Source organism: Crocodylus porosus, unplaced genomic scaffold, assembly GCF_001723895.1.
Source record: "Crocodylus porosus isolate Cpor-Errol unplaced genomic scaffold, CroPor_comp1, whole genome shotgun sequence".
NCBI lineage: Eukaryota > Metazoa > Chordata > Crocodylia > Crocodylidae > Crocodylus > Crocodylus porosus.
The window spans coordinates 40,100,217-40,107,757 of record NW_017728948.1 but is presented as its reverse complement, the minus strand read 5'-3'; positions in this window follow the sequence as shown (position 1 = coordinate 40,107,757).

Here is a 7,541-nt window from a genome sequence, read left to right as displayed (position 1 = left end):
CCGCACCGAGTCCCGTACCGCTCAGACTCCTCGCCACTAATCCCGCCTGTTCCGATCCGATACCACCCTCAGCCCACCGTGACCTTGGCGCCGCTGTTCCCCAACAAGCAGTAAACCTTTGGAATAAAAGGGGTCACAAAAGGTAATCCAGGTAACAAGGTAAGAATCCATTGTCCCTGTATGGCCATAGGTAACACATTCCACTCTGGGGATAATTTCTTGTTCCACAATTTCCTGTTCAAACTGGGGTTTTTAAAAAATTTTTATTATTATTATTTGGGGGGGCGAGGGGGGGAGTTGTCTGTTTGGGTTTTTGCCTGTGGTTAGCAATGTAGTATTGAGGAAGTCTGAAGCATTCTCCCACAGGCTTTTGTCTCCTTCTGCAACTGATGCCCAAACTGATATTCATTCATTCTTAGACATCAGACTGCCCTGTCTATCTGATGTAGGCAACTGAAAGGTATTTTAAACAGGTGTTGGTGTATATAACACTGGTAGAGTTGTGGGTGAATGAACTTTGGATGTCTTATTCCTTGTTACTAATAGTTCTGGTGATGATGTGGCCTGTATTGGTATAAGAACACAGCAGGCATCTGAGTCCATTGAAAGGCCTGGTGCTTCAGTGATGATGGTGGTTCATTCGTCTGTTGTTTAAGCGATGCCATTGGGGGGGTAGGGGGGCTGTCTCTAAGCCAGGGCAGGTTTGTCTCCAAAGGCTACCTTGAGGGGGTCATCCTTTTCTTTAAATTAATGATCACTGCAATGCCTGAGGCTTTTATTATTTTATTCTTTAACTAATATAGTATAGAGCTCAAAATGGGGTAAGAGGTAAAGGGAACACATTTTGGCTCTTTTCCCTTCCCAGCATAACATTGTTGTTACCCCATTACAGTTACTGAGTATATTCCTTCAGCAGGTAAATATCACGGTTCTGGGAGGACTATACATACACAGAATGCTACAATGACATAGAAGTGAGATTGAGACATTAATAATATCGGACTTTAAAGAATTATGATATTCTTGATTCAAATAGTTATCTTCTAACAGCTTCCTAATGAAGTTTTAGTTACTACTTTACAAGATAACTAAAAAAAAAGTTTTTAAAAATGTTTTTTCAAACACTAGGTTTCAAATCCACAAGGTCTATATAAGTTTTCTCATTCTGATCTTTTTCTGCTTACTGTCTCTTTCCAAACTGTTTTTTTTTCTTTCCCTAGAGCCATCTCTGCACCACCACTTTATGAATAACGAAACACAACATTGAAGGAAGCAAAGACAATTTAGCAAACATTCCTCTACCACAGAGCCTGTCAAATATTTCTGATCAGAGATCTACTAGCAGTCAGACTTCACATTTTTAAAGTTATCACACACACTCTCCCAGTCCCCCTTTCTAAAAGTGCATCACAGTATAAAGTTAAGAATGAAACAGAAATATAAAGAGTGAGTTATACTGAACTTGAAAATAGTTTCATGTGGCTTGGCCCCCACTGACTTGCACGTCCAGAAACCAAAGATACTGTTCTTGCAAGATAAAAAAATAACTACTATACCTGCCACTGTGAAACATCTAGAAAATAATAGATGCCCTCAAGTAGAATAATCTGTTTTTTTCTTGAAGAAAAAAACTACCGGTGGCAGCTTTACTTAATTCATAGCAAGACCTCATTTTTAGTCCTTCTGTTAGCTAATAAGTAAACTTTAATAATAGGAAAATTCTAAAGGGTATTCACTTAATCACGCTTCTGGTACTATTCACTCATTACTTATCTATTTACCTTGCCTTCTAAATCCTGTCAATTAACCTCTAAGCAAATTGTGAATTCATTTGATGTCATGTAGATAGTTTGATACATATTATACTATCTTATTGGACCTGGCAATTTTTACCTGTTCTAAATAAGCCATTGAATAAAAAACGTTGAAAACTATTAAGGTAAATCAACGATTTTCATATCAGATTGTTAATTATGAGTTGTCTGAATTATTTCTTTCTCCACTGAGTTTTGCCAGCTGATTCAGGGCTGAAAGAATGGCACTAGTGGCTGTGTACACATATTCAAGTAATCCAAAAGAACTCTCCCAGGTTTGTTTTCTTGAGGAAAAAAAAACTGACCTGTACAGAAGTTAAAATAGGAAAGCAAATATCCTGCAGTGCTGGTCCTGGGCTGGCAGGGGTCTCTAGAGCAGGGATGGGCATTTATTGTGGGCGGAGGGCCACTTACTGAGTTTTAGGGAGCCATCGAGGTCCGTATGACAGGCAGCTGGGGCAGATCAATATTAATTTTTGCAATATTGAAAGGTGAGCGTGGCATGTGGCATGAAGACGTATCTGCTGTGCCACATACCACACATCCATGTGTTCTCCACACTGCAAGGTAACAGTGTGGCAGGGGGGTTGTCCCTGGGAGATCCCAGGGTCAAAAAAACCTGCACAGAGAAAGCAGGGCAGCGCATGCAGGGAGAGTGTTCCCCACTTAAAACCAGAGCCTGGCTAGCCAGAGCCACTGTCCAGCTCCTGGCAAGGTTCTGAGTGGCAGGGTTGCCACTGCTGCAGCCCCAAGAGGCCCCCAGCCCCTATTAACTCACTTGGGATAAGTTGCCACATGCCAGAGGACATGTTCCACAGGCCTTCCCAGGAGAAAAGTAGCTGCCAGTGTCCCTCTGCTAGTTATCCCCAGGGAAACAAGCATCCATGCTCATGTAGATGCAGACCAAGAGAGTCTTTTGTGGAAACTTTGTGCCTTAGCTGGAGCTCCAGTCTTCAGGGGAGGGTGGGTGTGGGAGGCAAGCAGGAAGATGAAGAGGTCTCTAATCTGCTCATTGCTAAGGGAGAAAAATCTTTCCTGCAGTTCAGGGCAAGGCAATTCACCCTGCCTCTATGCTCCAGCATTCCAGCTCCTCGCCAGCTCCAACCCCTTTGTGGGCTTCTCAGCCATAATAGACTGAGAAAGGGCTATAACTGGAGCTGCTGGAAAGATTTTCCTCAACTCAGGCAAATGTCTCTAATTCACTACCAGAAGACATAATAAGGGCAGACTAGAGATGTGCCTTATAGACTAAATGGTACAGCACAAAGACCCAACCTTGGTCCAGTTGAAATCAGGGGAAATTACTTCAGATGTCAGTGTGGGAAGGGTCAGGCCATAAATCCTTGAAGAACAACAAGCCTGATTTCAGATTCAAATATTACTATATCAACAACTCACATGAGACTGAAAGACTGTTTTAAATTTAACCCCCCCCCCAAAAAACGAAACCAAGCCCTAACCCTCCCCCCCCGAAAAAAAAGAAAAGCAGGAAAATAAGCCACTTTGATGTTTTGAGGGAGGGTCATTTTCTAAGAGTCCAATTCCCAATCTATTAGCCCATTTCACAAAGTGCACAATGGGAATATTACTGTCCTGAGTGCAAACAAACAATACTTTTGAAAACCTTTAGATAATTTCTTGGTAAACAATGTATTGTACTGGCACTGTAGATAGTAGCTTCACTGCCCTTCCTGCAGATATACAGAGTGCCTATACATGTATATAGAGACTGCTTCAATGCACTGTAATTAAAGAGTGTTGGAGAAAACGTGATTAATCAAGTCTGCTGGAGCATGTTAACTACTGTGCTCCAGAAGACTCCAGCATCATGTGCATCTGCCTCCCCATGCTGAAACGTGGTGGTGGGGGTGCTTTAACTAAAGTCTGTGATGCTCTGGGTGCTTTAATTAGAGTGGCTCTTGGAGAGCAGGGGGTTGGACACGATGATCCATTGGGTCCCTTCCGACTCTATAATCTATGAATTATCACAGGCCTAAATACCTGGTCATCTTTTCTGGAGCATGAACTGGCAAGTGAGACAGCCCGACTGCTTCCATTCACTAGGGCTTCAGGATGATGGAGCTATTTATCTCTTGGCTTCCTAAATTCTGTACAGATTTTAGGGAATCTACTGTGTTCAGAAGGGGTTGGTGGTGGAAATAACTGCTTCTTTTTCATCATAGTAGACTGAGAAGCGGGGAAAGATTTTCCTCTCCTCCCATTGAAGAATGCCAGCTGTTCCTTAAGGGAAAAAAATCAGAACTGGCCACATCTACACAAGATGCTTACTGCACAGTAGCTTGTTACTACTTTGCAGTAACTTGTTAGTACTACACAATAGCATTGTGGCATGCTATGTATCATGATGTGATACTACTGAACAGTAGTAATGAGATACTGTACTGAACAGTACTGAACAGTAGTAATGAGATACTGCAATAGTCAGCATTATCCAGAAGCTGTGCAGGAATGCTACTATGCAGTAACACCAGTTAATGCACAGTCATTGAGTCCTTGGTTATATGTGTACTAAATGACATCTCATATAGACGCGGCCACTATGTCCCAGGGGGGTTTTGTGTGATTGCTGAATGGTTATAAGAAAGGAACACTACATTAAGGCTAGCAAAACCATTGGATATTATTGTTCATATAGCCAGGAGAAGAGACTACTGTAAAATATAACTAATTAAACAATGTGGGAGCTTGACAAAGAAAGAGTTCCAGGGACTGCATCTGTAGGACTCTCAGCAACATACTTCAACCTCTGCAACAGACTGTCTGAAACAGCTTTCTAACAAGTGAACATGGTTCCAAACCGTGACTCGAATGACCAGATTTATTAGAAACTCCCTCTGCTTCTTTGTGGGCTACTGAATGCATCTAAGGTTTCTGGGACTTTGGATCTGTAAGATGGTCTCATGTGTTTCTGGTCTTGCATCCTGTCTTGAGCACAGGCAGTTTAAGTGCTTTTCATAATCTGCATTTTACACATACGTGTTCACATATATTTTTATAGTAAAGTTGGGTTTGTCTACAGCAGGAATTCTTTAACAGTGTTTGAAAAGTATGATACAATTTGAAAGTCAGGGGCGACATGTAGAGGGTGCACACAGGTGCACGTGCACCCCCTGCAAGGAGGCATCACCGACACTGTCAACAGTGCCTGTGGGCGGTCCACAATTGCTTCTGGCTGCTGCTACCAACAGTACCTGCAAGTGGTCACTGACCCCTGGATGGTGCTTGCCACCCCCCTGCCCCCACCGCTGACAGTGCCAGTGGCATCTTTGGGAGCTCCCCTGCTTGCTGCCAGACTCCTGCTACTGCTGCTGCACTCCTGCTGCCACCAGCGCAGCTGTGCCCCCTCAGCCGCTGGGGGCATATACTGTTCAGTTACAGAACTACAGAACTACCAAGTACAGAACTACCAAGTACCTTGGTACAGACTGGTTTCTATTTTAACCTATATGATCATTTTAAGTGTGGAAGGATGCATGTAGGAAAAATGGATAGTATGTATTTGTCCACAGTAGATAGAATGGCAAAAATTAATTGCTATCAAAGGGCATTATATTCTGTCTTATTATATTCATTAGTAAACAACTGATTAAGTCTTAACTGAAGAACTATAGCAGTGCCGACAGTTTGATATCACAATATTTAGCAAGTGGAACTCCTTTCCTTATATGCAATATCACAGAACTTTGCATCAAGTGAGGATGTTTTAAAAGCAGACTTGTTCAACATATGGCCCATGGGCCACCATTTGGCCCGCGGAGCCATTTTATATCTGCCCCACAGTGGCACCACTGCTGCGGAGCTGCTGCAAGGCAAGGCAGAAAGAGCTGAAGCTGCTTACTCCCATGGGGCTGGGCTCATCAGTGAGCTGGGTCCTGCTGCCTGTGCCCCGAGGGCTGCATGGCACAGGGCTGCCCCAGCTGTGCCTGATTAGATGAGCTGAGGACAGCACGTGCAGCTTCTTCTCTGCTCTGCCCCTTGCCTCTGGCACGTGGCCAGGGGAGCTGCAGCGTGGCCCACATCCTGCTCGCATGCATAGTCAACGGAGGCACAAGGTAAGTTCCTGCATGGACTTGGGGGCATCTCGGGGCTGGGCCAGGGCTGCAGGGCATGTAGTTGCCAGAGCTGGGCTGGGTGGGAGGCAGGAGGAGCCCAGCTCAGAGGCACTCTATGTCCAGCTGTCTCCTTGCCGGCTCAGGTTCTGCTAATGTAGCCTGCATAGCTGAGGATGGGGGTCTGCATGCTGCTGGAACAGCCCATGAAGTGAGGTGGTCCTAGGGGCCCACCCCCACAGCCTGCAGCCTGTGCAATACATGGGGCCCACAGCCTCACCAGATCTGAACAGCCCTGGACTAGCTTATCCTTGAGATCTCTTCCATGTCTCTGCAGTATATGCCTACAATTTCTATTTAATTAACCACAATGACCATGATCAAGTTAGTAAAGGATCTCAAGGATAAGCTAGTCCAAGGCTGTTCAGATCTGGTGGAGCTGTGGGTCCCAGATGACACTAGCATGTGTTGCACAGGCTGGATGCTGTGGGGGTGGGCCCCTAGGACCCCCTCACTGCACGGGCTTCTCCAGTAGCATGCAAATCCCCATTCTCAGCCATCAGGCTACATTTGCCAGATATGGACCACTCCCCCCCCCCACAGGCGTTTCTGCCTTGCACAAAAGTGGGAGAGGTGGCTGCCCAGGGTCATGCCCTATATACTAAATGTTTGCAGACCCCATGTAGACTGTGGATGACATCCTGGCCCTTTGTGGGCCACACGTGGCCTGCAGGTAGTCAGCTGGGCAGCCCTAATCTAGTCCAATCTCCTGCAGAGAAAAATGATGTCCTGTTCCTAAGCTATACCAAACATACGTACTTTCTGAAAACCACAATTTCCCTAGGCACATTTCCAGACCCATTTCATTGTCACTTCCTGCAACTTCATTGGTGTCAAAGGTCACATGACATCACTTCCTGATGTGATACCACTTCCTGTGTCGTCTTTGAATATGGCTTGCCATCCCACTGGGTGATAAAAAATTCGTGATCTGACCCCACATTCAAAAAGGTTGGACACCCCTGTTTTAAAGTAACATGTTTGATACTTTTTCTTATTTTTACAGCTTATGGGAAGGAGCAGTACCAGTGTTGACAAAACCACAGCCACTCCTGGTATGCCTATTTATTTCAAGTCAGTGCTGGGCCAGGTAATTTTCACAGGGCTTGCTTGATTCCAGCAGGTTTGTCCCTATTCTCAAATCAGATTGATTCTCCTCTTAGAAAGCAAAGCTTTTTAACCTTGCAGATCTCATCCCCTGAGCTAAAGCTCAATGGCTGTCTATAAAAGTAAAAGGATTTGATAGACTTCTTCTCCATAGAGAAACACGTTGCTGCAAGAGCAGTACTCCAAGCAAGTAATTTACTTTTATAAACAGTATAAATAAAGCAGAAAAGGACGTCAGTAATTCACAAACTTACAACATTTCTCTTTTTAAAACACCCTGGATAGTTTATTTTATTCATTGCAGAAGGTCTTCAAGCTGTACACATATAGTCCAGGTATGTAAAGCTAAAGGGTTTTTTTCTTCATACTGACACCCAGTAAAAAGCGAACTTGCTAAGTGGGTACTTTGCGTCAGTTTTTCATCAGCCCCATGGGATGGCCCTGCCCACTATGGGTCAGGGAGGCCCGGGTGAGGGAGATTCCTTGCCCT